At 32.6% G+C, this 13,922-nt stretch overlaps 1 pseudogene; it reads right to left on the reverse strand.

Annotated features, from left to right (window-relative positions):
- Positions 1 to 1,431: 1,431 nt before the first annotated feature.
- On the reverse strand, positions 1,432 to 1,510 carry LOC117285556 (annotated as a pseudogene).
- Between the last annotated feature and the right edge of the window lie 12,412 nt (positions 1,511 to 13,922).

Here is a 13,922-nt window from a genome sequence, read left to right on the forward strand (position 1 = left end):
TCACAGACAAAGTAAGTTTCAAATTTAAACTGATTGAAAGAGACAAAGAAGCTCACTACATCCGTGTGAATGGAACAATTCAAGAGGAAGAGATAATAAATAATTTATTTTTAATTTATTGAGTATGTCAGAAAGTATATATGCTTCTTTTTTCCTCTGATGCTGGAAATTAAATTTGGCACCTTGTTCTGGCTAGGCAGGTGCAGCACTATTGAGCTAAATCTCAGGCTTTAAATTTCATATTTTTAAAATTTATCAATACATTAATCCTTGTCTCTATATGTTGGTCTACCAAATTGGTGAGTTATTTTGGTTCTCATTTTCTTTGCTTTTTTATTTGAGAATTTATGAAATCTGTATATATGAGTAGTATGAAAAGTATTAAGGTCCCCTCTGTCATTTTCTTCTTTCATCTCTGTTTTCTACAAACTTCCTTTTCTGTCACTACAGCTTGTTTGGTTGGAAATTTGTTAAGACAAATGTTGTTATGTTATCAATATATCTTTGTACCTATTTTCTAATGATGACAAATATTAATTTTTAAGTAAATTTTCTTATAACTATACTTAATCATTAATATCATTTAGTATCTGATACATATTACAAATTCTCCAACTCCTTCAAAGATGATATTTGTTTTTTCTCAAAATATGCAAATCACCAACATTCCACACACAGTGCACTATTTTATTATACCTAAGTATATATTGTATTTTTGAAAATATGCATTGTGTATGTGTGGGGGGTATGATTTTACATATATGTGTGCACTATTAAATGAGAAACATGGGCATATATGTGGTAGGATTGTGCACATTTGGTATATTGATAGTTTATCTGGCAACATTATGATTTCTTTACTTTTTTATGATTTTACTTTACTTGATTTACATTTTGATTTCTTTACTTCATAGTCATTTGGGAAGAATATTACATACCTATTGGTGTTAAATTCTAATATTATGCTTATAACATATAATAAAAATAAGTATGGAATATAATAAAATAGAAACAGAAAAACCTGATCTTAAAAATGTGAACTTTTTAGCTGCTTTTGGATTTCAAATATAAGTATTTTTTTTCTGTGGGAAGTTTTTTTAGAAAATGCAAGTGGTACAATCAACAAGTATATGATATTTATCAATTAATAAAATCAAGGAGTTTAAAAATCATAATATTTTGAGGACAGTTTCTCAAATATAATATGTAACTTTGTTTTATTTATAATTACATTATTTCAAAAATATAAGAAAATGAGAAAACATAATGTTTGAAGATGATATCAAACTATTGTATTTCGATTAGTCTGTATTACATAAATTCTTGTTTATTTCATGTCCTTTTTTTCTGTCATATATATGTATATTTGAAATTTTTATTTAGTATCTTCATTTCTTGTTATCATGTATCTTTACAATCTTTAATAAAAATAATAAATAATTTAAAAAATTTTCTTTTTTTAGCAATGTATTTACTACACTTGATCTTAGCCAAAAGGCTGAGAAGCAATAATGATACATTTGCTTTCAGGCATATTTTTTCTCACATTCTGGGTCTAGAAAAGTAGGATTTATTCATATTATTAGTACTTATGACTATACCAACCCAGACTTATTTCTCCCTGCAGTTTTCCTCTTACCCCATTCGGTGAGAAGTTGTTACTATATTAACACAGGTGTTCAGGGAACCATGAGGGTATCTCACACAGGAATACAATAGTGTTTATATGACAGTACAATATGTACCTTTATCCTATGCTACTAATTCTTTTACCATTTTTTGCCATGCTGCTTTGGCTGCTAACTTCCATTTGGTACATGAAAAACACAATTCTCTTGATTAGGGTTATTTATTATCTTTTTCTTCTGCAGTCTTCTGTTGAAGAAAGAATCTTTAATCAATAATCACAATAGATTACGAACCAAAAAAAGAAGATTGGTGTTAATATCAAAGACTTAGGGGCCACAATGAATATCAAGGGAGAAGACTAGGATGATAAACTCCTGGTGCAGCAAACTGTTCCACTTTATAGTGTGACATGTTTCAACAGCCCTGCTATGAGACCCTGAAAAAACTATAGAAACAGAATGTTAGCATGAACAAAGAAATAATCCCTCTAGACTCACTTTCTCTTAGTTAACTTGACAATGATTAATTTTGGAGGTCAAGTCACAGGGCGATATACTATGGTTTCCACCAGCTTTGCTGTAAATACAGCACTGATACAGAATTGTTGTAACAGTTGTAGAGGTTTCTTCCTAAAGCACTTCAAGGTTATGCTTCTGAGAACAATGACCCCTCATTTGTTCTAATGACTGAATAAACTGGAATACAAAGTTTGGCATCTGTGAATTCTTATCATGACGGTTCTCTTTGCTGTCTTAATCCTTGTGTTGGATTCTGCTCAGCAATGCTTACAGGTCATTTAATCAATGATTTGTCCAAAGCAATGACATAGGGTAAGCTCAGACAATTTCCTATTAAATCTGGCATGTGTTTCTTCTATCTAACCAATGTGCTTTTTCAGGCCAGGGCATTTGTGAAGATGAGTAACAGTAACTCAGCAGTTTCTGACCAAAAATGACTGTCTGTTAGCTTAGATTACTAGGAGCTAAAGACCAGGAGGTTATGTACAAGATGATGGTGGGAGATAACAGAGATTCAACAGCTTCTAAGAAGAGTCGCTTATGACCACAGGCAATGATTCAAGTCCACCATAAAAAGCAACAACTTTTGAAATCATATCCCTAAATAATGAAAATTACCAGACTTTACTCCATCCTAGCTACTCAATGAAAATCTGTTGAAAAACAGTTTGGTCACTCTCAGCCAATTTCTTGCTTCCTTCAGCAAAAACCTAATTTTTCTGAAGTCCCATTCCCTCAATTTTAATAAATCTTGCTTTATAGGAGTTTTAGTGTTTGCAATATTTGGCTCAATCTCATTTCTGCCATCATTGGATCAATACATCATATATCTATCCTTCACCAAATAATTATGAGGGGCTGGGGATTTAGCTCAGTGATTCTGTCACCTGCCTTGCAAGCAGAAGGGTCCGAGTTCAAAGCCCACTACAAAAAAAAAAAAAAAATCAAATAATTATGACAAACCAAAATTCTCTTTTCAACTAAGAAGATTACACAAGAAATAAGAAAAGTAATCATTTTAGCAGTAGCAAGTGGAATAAAAAAGAGTGATATGTACATTCAATTATTTACACTTTGTCTAGAATCATAGCAACATGTAATCACCTGAGATTAAAATTAAAACTGTCTTGGCCACTTTCAAAACTAAGCAACTATCTTACTACTATGTCTTTAGAACTTTTGTCAATTTAAAGAAAATTATCATATCTTTTATCTATGTGCATGATTTTCTATCACAGACACAAAGTGATTTATTTATACAGAATTTTTAAAGCACACACTCAAAGATATAGAATGTGGACCTCAAAAGTTAAAGATGCCAAGTTAGAATAATCTTGAATTAACTGTTATACTCGCCAATTGTGGATTTACTAATAAGTAGATTCTAGATTAATACATATATACATTATTTAGTGTGACCAGTCAATATAAAGAGCTATATATGCATTTATTTAAAAAGTTGTGCTATTAGGAGACTGAGACACAAATATTTTAAGTAAACCCCCAATTTTTCAGAGTACATGAGTAAGCAAATTGGAAACCAAAGTGCTGTTACTTCCAGTAAGTTATAAATATTATCTTTTTCACAAAATTGCAATCATTGCCTTTTCCATGATTAAAAAAATTAAGTTTTATCATGGTAACTCTTTCTGATATTTTTATCTTGTTGAATTAGTAAAAATATTTAGTATAGGGCTGGAGATTTGGCTCAGTGGTTCCTCCGCCTGCCTCACAAGCAAGGGCCAGAGTTCGAATCCTAGTACAAAAAATAATATCAAACAATTATATGAAAGATGTTGGATTTATAAGGTTAACTTGATCCCTTCAAAATAGTTTTTCTTGACATATCATTAGATGTTAGGAAACAAGCACACCAGGACAGGCTGAGAACATGATACTCTGGTTCAGAAAGACTCTTCGAAAATCGAAGTTAGTAAAACTATAATGGAATTAAACAAACATTAATTGAATGAATATAACCCCTGGCAGGTTAAGAGATTTTGAAAGAATAAAGCTTAAGATCTGCTGTGATTGCAAATTAGTGATGCAGCATGAAAGTCAAACTGGTAGTTATTATATAGCGTAACTGGGAATGGAGAAACATTTTAGAAAGTGATCATTTCAGTTGAAAGTGAGTTTTCAAAAGATAAATACCCTTGGGATATTGAAAAATAAGCCCAGGGAAATGATTATCAAGCATACAAACCATGACTGCTGATTTTAGTCCTAATACAGACTGCTTACAGAGAATTATAATGAAGACTGGCAGGACTCCATGTAAAAATATATCCCTTTATAACAAGAAAAATTGGAGAGATGTAAATGACTATTCACAAAAGAATTCAGTACTTGTTTCCTAATGTTTAAAACAATCTTTTTAAACAATATCAGATAACACATAATTTATGTAAAATGTGTACTGTATGTTGATCTATACATTGAAAAAAATAAAATTAAAGTTGAATAAAATTTTAAAATAACCTAATCAGTTTTAACTGAAGTGTGAAAACTCTGGGCTTTGGATAAAAGACTTCAAAAGCAAAGTCAAATAATGCAAGTGTAATGTAATGAAAAATCATAAATGATAATAATAAATTATAATATTTTATAAGCAGATATCTTGCATTTTATTGACCCTATATTTGTATTCATAATATTGACAATATTTGAAATATTGATGATGCAACTTTCATTGCTTTATGCATGTATAAATGCACAAGATTGTGCCTTGTATTTTTCCAAAATTACTGTACATCTTTGTAGCAATTTTCATTATTTTGTATCTTAGTCTATACAGAACATATAGAAAATTCAGCAAATTTATATATATTCCTTCCTAATTGTACATCTTCTTCAAATGGGAAGGAGATCAATCAGTGGAAGGATGGGAAAAAGGGAAAGCAAACAGAATATAAAAATAATTAAAATGTGTTAATTATACATATATTTCTAATATAGTCCAATAACTTTTCAAATATAAATAGGAAAGCAAAGAATATAAAAATAATTAAAATGTGTTAATTATACATATATTTCTAATATAGTCCAATAACTTTTCAAATATAAATGGTTGATTCAAATTCTTATATATCATATAGTTGGACCATGCGAACATATTCATTCTTATACTCATACATGTAAATACTTATAACATGAACTAACTGTTAGGATACATCTTTAAACATAGCCAGCATACTTTATTTCTCTACATTGCTTTATAGCAGGTGCTAAAATTTCACCAGCCATGTTTTCTCATTCACAGTACATCAGTGTATGCTGTACTTACTTATGACCGCAAACATCTGGTCTGTTTGCCTGAAGCTTTCTTTGATTTCAGTAGTGTGCTTTACCACCCAAAGTCAGACAGGAAGTGCCAGGGAAATACTTTCCCCAAGGAACAGTTCTCATCCAATGACTGATGATGCTACTCGTATAAATACCCAAGTAGCTGTCCCTTGAGGCAGGAAGTAACTCTTAGATGTATACTGTGAACTGACTTTTGAAATCTTTTCAAAAAGTTTAAGCTCAAGTCACCCAGAATAATAGCTGTATTTTAGTATTACTTCTGTTAGCCTGTTTTTTCTCTGTATCTTCTCTACCCACCCCCCACCCTGAAAGCACCTACTCTTTCATCTTCCTAATGTTTTTAGCAAAACTTTGTCTCAGATAATTCTTGGGAATCTAAGCTTGGACACATCTTCTGACTATATTCCAATTGATTATAACATAATTATGAGATAAAATCTAGACTACTCAAAATAATTCCAATGGTAAAGTGATAACTATGTCTGAGGGTTAATCTCAAAGCACATAAGAATGTAAAGGTACAAGATCCCAATAATGAATGTAACTGCACTGTTCTGTACACCTAAAATGTACCAATAAACTTAATTAAAAAAAAAGAAAAGGCCGGGGATTGAGCTCAGCGGTTCGGTGGCCTGCCCTGCAAGCCCAAGAAAAAGTGAGAAATTATCATAGTATAGAAAGAGAATTTCTCACATGCATATAAATAAAATATATGTATGTCACATGCCACTACTAAAAAAAATATGACATTAACAAGATAAATACACTCCAAAATAAAAGGCCCAATCAAGGAATGGGCAACTAAAATGAATAAACACTTCTTAGAAGAAGAAACCAACTGGCTGATGAATAATATAAAAAAAAAATTGAACATCTCTGGCCATTAGAACAATGAAAATGGATCAAGCATACAAAGTTAAGCATTGCCTAGTTTCTCTTATATGGGAATCTCTAAGTATGGATACATTAAAGAGCAAACTAAAAGATAAATAATAGGAAATTTAAAGTCCGATCTTTTTCAAATAGGAAGGAAATCAATCAGTTGAAGGATGGGAAAAGGGAAAGCAAACAGAATATAAAAATAATTAAAATGTGTTGTATACATGCATCAATTTTCCATCATGTGTGTAATCATTATGTACTGTGAACACGTACTAATAAAATTTTTAAAAATAATAACTCCAAGGGCCAGGGATTTAGCTCAGTGGTGCCACTTCCTGCCTTGCAAGCGCAAGGCCACAGGTTCAAACCCTAGCACCAAATAATAACAATAATAATAATAGTAATGATAATAACACCCCCAATATTTTAATCCCAACACTTACTAAATCGTCTAGGTGTGAATTCAGTTTTAGCAGTACATTTTCAGTAACAACAATCTATTTTGCTATCTACTAAATAGTTTATATTTAAGATATATTTATATTTATATATTTAAAAAACTTCAAATCACTGTGGATTTTCATACTAATGATATTGAATACATGTGGCAGATGAAAGGTAAGCGCTCATTTTTTTGTTTGTATTCTTGTAGAGGTGGAATCTCTCTGCTTGCCCTAGAATCTGAGAAGAGTTTTGACTACTTGAAAATGACACCTCTAGTTTTCTCTCTTGAACCTAGCCAATGTACTGCAAGAAAGAAGCAGTGGTAACCTGCAAGGATCTCTAGGTGTACCTTTGACTTGGCCTTCTGGAAGAGATAACTCACCACCACTTGCCATCCATGTAGGGATGTAAACTCCTAAGTAGTGCTTAGGCATGAGTTCGGCTGTGTAGACCCTGACTTAAGCAGAGACAGGCTTCTCAGTGGAGTAAACAAGTAAAGCAATGAGTAAAGTAAAAACCAAAAGAGTTACACAATTTGAAGAGAAACCAGAGCACTTAAAGCAAGGAGTGAAGTAAAATATGTGTCAAGCTCTTCTAAAGTATCATCTCACCAAGAAATCAACAACTGTAAGAGCCTCGTTTATGGCCTGAAGGAATGTTCTATTTACAAGTGTACTAGAGAGATTAACACTTAAAATCATTCCTTAGATCATGATATTTCTTCAAATTAAAAAAATCACGATAATTTAACAATTTTAAATCATTGGGAATCTCATAATTTATATCACTAAGAAGTAGAAATAAATTGTATATATTAATATATTTTACTTAATGAAACTTCCGAGACCCTTTTTGTTATTACATTTTACATAATAGCGAAAATAAAATTTAATTGTTTTAATATGTCATGTTATAGTATTTTATTAATGTTCAATTACATGTTATCAGATATGCTGACTCTTTATGTAACTGATATATATATATATGTGTGTGTGTGTGTGTGTGTGTGTGTGTGTGTGTACTTTTGAAAATATAGGTATCTTGATGACCCAAGCTAATAACAAGATTTTGCTCTCTGTAACTCATATGCACATTCGTAAGTTCCATTGATAAGATGTATCTATATAAGAAATTGTGAAATAAATATTTCATATAATTGCATTTAAATATGGGGAAATGCAGTGAATAAAGTTATAATGAGACTTCAACAGTTACAAGAAGTAACTATAGCAATCAGATCAAGGCTGCACTGGTAATAAATAATATTTTAAAATTAATAAATAACAGCTGACCTCTACTAGTATGTAATCAACTACTGTGTAATTTGGATTTTTTTCTTAAAATATATCTAATCATTAAATCAAACTAGTTTAAATAGATATTAACTTGAGTGAGAAAAAAATGATTTCAACATGATCACTTGCTCTACTCATCACAAGCAATAAGCAAAATGCACAATATTTCATTTAAAATTCAGTGACCAAAATATTTCATGCATTTCTATGTGTGACATGCATCTGTACATTAAATAGATGTCTTATTAAAGGGGTAGTCACTGTCATATCACTTACACCACTTATCCTGTGTATGGAGTGGGTGTGGCTTTTTCAATACTGTTTTTTTTTTTCTTCATAGGAAACTTGTCTCTCAGGTCAAAGTTTTATATAAATTTTCATCAGCAGCTACAAGAAATCCTAAAATAATCAGTAGAAAGGGTTTATGTTAGTGAAATTTATGCCATACACATATATTTAATTTCCTCGTTTCCTACATTCCCCTGTCCCCAACCTAAATTGGCCCTAATTTATATTTGTAAATTTAAAACTTCAAAATCAAGAAGATTAGGCATCTCTGCCCGTTGACATTCAGTATTGAAATTAGTACTGATTTCAGTCCAGCCCCTACCCTGCCAAGAAGTGATTTTACTCTTCAGCCAATGGAAGGTATAGCACAATATAGAGGAAATAAATAATTGTTGAGTATTTCAGGTGAGCTGCTAGACTCTGACTAAAATCAGAAGATGTCAGGCTGGGGATTTAGCTTAGTGGTTCCACAGCCTGCGTTGAAAGCACAAGGACCTGAGTTTGATCTCTGCTACCAAAAAAAACAAAACAAAACAACAAACAAACAAACAAACAAACAATAACAACAACAGAGAAGTGTCACGTGCACCTGTTTCAAAATTGTGATTATAACAAAGCAAACTTTTATCTTGTGATCTTTATACTTGTGATCCATCTAGCCCTCTCCAAACTACCACACCTTCTGCAAACCCCACCTGCAAAAGAATGTAACCTCATGAGGGAAGAGATATTTCCAGTCTGGTCCAACACCATAGTCCTAGCACCTGGTGACTATCTGAATGGAATGCACTGAGAAATTGAACACACACACACACACACAAGTACTTGCAAATATTTTATATTTGTTGTATTAGTTGGCTTTACCCTCAGTGAGACACAATATCTGACAACCACAACTGAAAGGAGGAAAAGTTTAATTTAGCTCACAGTTCCTGGAAATTTAGTCCATGCTCAGCAGTCTCCCAGGCAGAAACCTCACAGCAAAAAGGTATACAGGAGCACAGCTGCTCATTTCACAGTAGGCAAGAGGGCAGGAGAGCAACAGGCAAAAGAGCATACATGGTAGCCAGGGCCACACCTGCACGACCCTCCCAGACACCCCTAGGAGGGTGTTCCACTAATGTGCTAGTGTTTCTTAATCCAATGGAGTTGACACATCAGGATTAACAGTCACATTTATGCTCTATGCTTTTATTTTTTAATAGTGATTCTCACTAAGGCCATATGTTTGACTCTCTAAAAATCAAGGGCTACAGTATCTTCCATCTACACATATGCCTTGGTATGGGTGCAAAAGCAATGTACTGATAGTAGAACAACCGTCCAACTCCACGAGACATTTGGGATGATAAACAAGGTGCACAGTGAGAAATGAATACAGTGTCTTCATATGGTACTTCCGACGATAGTGTTTTCCCAAAATGTGTCTCAACTTATGCTGTCTGGTACATTGCGCTAGATCTGGAGCTTCTAATTCAGGGAAAGGGCAGTGGAAAAAACTCAACATCAAATAAAAATGAATGCAATAAAAATTTCTATCAAACGCAGACTTTCCCATGGATGGTTTTACTAAAGTTGATTTATATTGATTAATGCCATAATTCTTAATTTCATTGTCTCTTGTCTGCATCATCGCTTGAAATGAAACCCACCAGCACCACGCACCTTTAATTATCTTAGGGAATCCCAAGAAAGTGCCATGTACATTGTTAATGTATTTGCTAGAGAATAACATTTTTTATATATTTTGTTGGAATTAATACAACTTAATTTACTTACAGAAACGTCAACTTTGATCCACATAATTGTAGGGTGCTAATTTTAAAAAACATCTGCTATTATTGAAATTTGTTAAAAGTACAAGGCATTGTATGATTCTCTCATTTTACATCCTACATGTACGTGTAATATCACGGTCTCTTCAATTTCACGGTAAATATCTGTGGGACAAATCTGAGTTTCATGACTCAATATGAGTCATATCTGTTTTCATTTCAATGTCTTTTTCAATATCTCACTCTCCCTCTCTCTCTCTCTCTCAGAGACAAAAATTTCTTCAGAAACCAGTGGGAAGTTACAGTGACCACTGACAAAAAGAGACACAATATTTTTAACTTAATACTCCCCAAATATTACTGCAATATTCATTGAAAAGAATCATTCATCATTGACTAAACAGTATCAATTAACTGAAAAAGAAGTTACTTTTATTGGATTGTAAGTCCAGAACCATCTTTAAAACAAAATATATTACATATAAAATTCTTTAACAATTTATAGAAATGGGTACCATTTTCCACACTAAAAACAGAGAACTAAATGTGCCTGTTATGAAAATATGCTTTTCTTTAGCCTAATCCTTAGAGCATATTGTAATATGCCAGAGTTATCATCAATACTGATATGCGATACTTCCATTTCCAAATGTAACGGATAAATTTAATGCATTTTAAATCAATATTGTTTCATGATAAAAAGATTATGGCTTATTAATGGATTGCTAATATTTATACTATAATGTTACTTATGGATTGACTGTCGCAAGTAACAAAAAGCAAATAAGAAAGGAGAAATCAACGTTTCCCTGTCTTAAAACTTAGGTCTCACCATCTTGTTGTCTGTGATTTACAGAATCTTAAAATCTGCATTTCGTATAACCCGAGAGATCTGCTAAGGTAAGTCTCTCAGTGTATACGGGAAGGCACTGTGGCTTAGAATAGAAGGCAAGTGGTAACACAGAACAGGTAATATTTTTTCATTTTATTAAGTGATTTATGTGACTATAAATAACTGGTAAGTCCTGGGGTAAGCCCTACCTCTGTCTTCAAATGCCCAGCTTACTGTTATTTTCACTGAACCTAATTATATCAGAAACTTGATGTATGGCAGTGCAGTATGACCAGCTAATTTTAAGGCACTTGTCACAGATATGCACTCATACACACACAAACATGTACACAAGCAACATGCACAAACTGAGAGAAGAGTAACATTGTAAATGAATTTTCTGTACCATAAAGATAAGAGAAAGAAAGAGGAGAGGGGAGAGAGAGAGAGAGAGAGAGAGAGAGAGAGAGAGAGAGAGACAAGCTGGGTACCCTCTCAGCCAATGAGGCAATTTCAGTGCAAGTCCCCAGGAAGTCTGACAGTATATTTACAACTGGAATGTCAGCAGGCTTGAGTTGTAGAAATACTGAATATTACACATTGAGTATAAAGAATGGGAAAAAACAACGATATTCTATTTCAAAGGCAACCAAGCAGGAGAAGTTACCCATTTATTCTCTTCAGGCATTCAGCTTGTTGAGTAGGGCTCGCCCACACTGGAGTGGTCCTTCTTCTCTGCCCAGTCCACAGATTCAAAGATTAATCTCATCCAGAATCATACGTCACATACAAATTAGGAATAACGTTATCCAAATATCTGGGCACCCTGCGGCCTCGTCAGGTTGACACATTACAAATAACCATCACAACTATAACAAATGTACATTCACACTCGCAGACACTCACACACATACACACACAAACACAACTGTTAAGTCTTTGGAAAACCTTAACTCATTTGATAATTATTATTTTATATTATTCCTATTTACATACTCTGTCATATTTTCTGTTTTCTAAAATCTAAGAAAATTAAAATTACTGAAAAATATGAATGAATATATATTCATATATATATCTATATATATATATATAGATATTCAATATATCTTTATATTGGCTACTACTCTAAGGCAAATCTGTATTTAGAGACCAAAATCATGGCAGCTAAAATCTTGGACATCTGGTTGCTCAAGTCATATCTTACAGAATTCTGTATCTGAAGTTAAAGCATTTTATATGCTTGAATTAGAGTGAAACTTTAAGTGTATATTAATTTTACAGTAGCCCAGTCTCTCCTAAGCCTATAAAATAAATAGTACACTAATGTACATAGCAATGCTAGTGTCATAACATTGCTATAGTTAGGTGTCTTGCAAGTTTAAGGTATGCTCCAGGGGATTTATGGTTCTAAGGATGGACCGCTCCATATGTAATACACATTGTCTAACTGATTTTCCATTTCATTTGCTTACATAAAAGGCTGTATGTTCTAGTTCTACAATCTGAATATTTGTGTTGCCCAAAAATACCTAAATGGAAAGTCTAACTCCCAGTGTGATGGGATTATAGGTGGAAACTTTGGGAGATATTAGGATATGAAGACAGAGTCTTCATGATGAGGATTAATTCCCTTATAAAGGTGACCTAAGGTAATGTGTTTGCCCTTTCTGCCATGAGAGGTCACAGTGAGTATGAATCATATATGAGGAAAGCGACCTTCTCAAGCACTGAGTTTGCAGCTCTCAGATCTTACTCTCAGCCTCCCAAACTGGATGGAATAAATTTCTGTTTTCTCAAGCCACCAGAGTATCCTATTTTAAACACCAGTCATGTTAAACTTAAACACTATACAGAAGTGAAAGTTCAGTAGTAAGCTAGATTTGAAAACATTAATGCATTCCTAATTGATCTAGCTAAAATGCATATTTAAACTATCATTTTCTCTTACCATATACTTTATGTTTTGCCATGTCATACATTGTTACTCTGTTAACAACACCACTCAGTAGAGACTCGACTCAATTTTATGTTTTACTTCCTATTTTAATACAGTTCATACATATGCCATTACCACAGTTATTATATTTTCAGGTTTTATACCTCACTTGATATAGCTTATCGATGAACATGAGTCACCTGAATTAAAAATAAAATAGACCATTTGTTTCACAGGAATATAATTTTGTGGTCTTTATTTAGAATAAACTAGCAAAGTAATTACTATGATTTATACTTATTATTAATACTTACGAACACATGAATGAAACATTTCTCCCATGCTATCAGTTGTAACACAAGCTACTATTTACTTTTGTGTCAATAAAGAGTAAAAGATGAATATATTCATTATTTATTAGGGAAAAGAACATATTTCCAAATATACTAAGGAGTGCTCCACAATATTTATTCCTATCTAAAAATCATATAAATAGAAAATGCATTCATAAGATAAAATAAAGTTTTGAATTTTTGTTCAAACCTTCTTCTATTCATATAATTATTTTATTTAGTATTCTTCCAAAGTCTGCTAAGCAATTGGCACACATTTCCCTTCAAAATATAGCTGTGCTTTCTAACAATTTATGGTATAAATAAAAAGCAATCTCAAATATAGCTACACAATCTCCACTATAAAATTTAGCACAGAAATTGGTAGATATTTACATCATTGTAAATTGTGTTCCTTATTCATCTTCATATTTCAAGAGCTAGACTGTGATTCCCTTTTCTTCTGTGACACTGAAAGAATATGCGGAGATGAAGACTTCATCAGCAATAAACATTTCAAAGAGGGGCTATCTTGACCCAAGACAAATGTGTGGTTAATGAGGTACTCCAGGGGGTTGTTACAGTAACAAGGTCTAACCAGTCCTGGACTGCAATCTTGTGTATTGCTATAATTCTTGGGATTACATTGTGAGGTAGGACCCATAACATAATGATGAAGGAA

This window comes from Fukomys damarensis, unplaced genomic scaffold (genome assembly GCF_012274545.1).
Source record: "Fukomys damarensis isolate Sample0158 unplaced genomic scaffold, DMR_v1.0_HiC HiC_scaffold_1, whole genome shotgun sequence".
Taxonomy (NCBI): domain Eukaryota; kingdom Metazoa; phylum Chordata; class Mammalia; order Rodentia; family Bathyergidae; genus Fukomys; species Fukomys damarensis.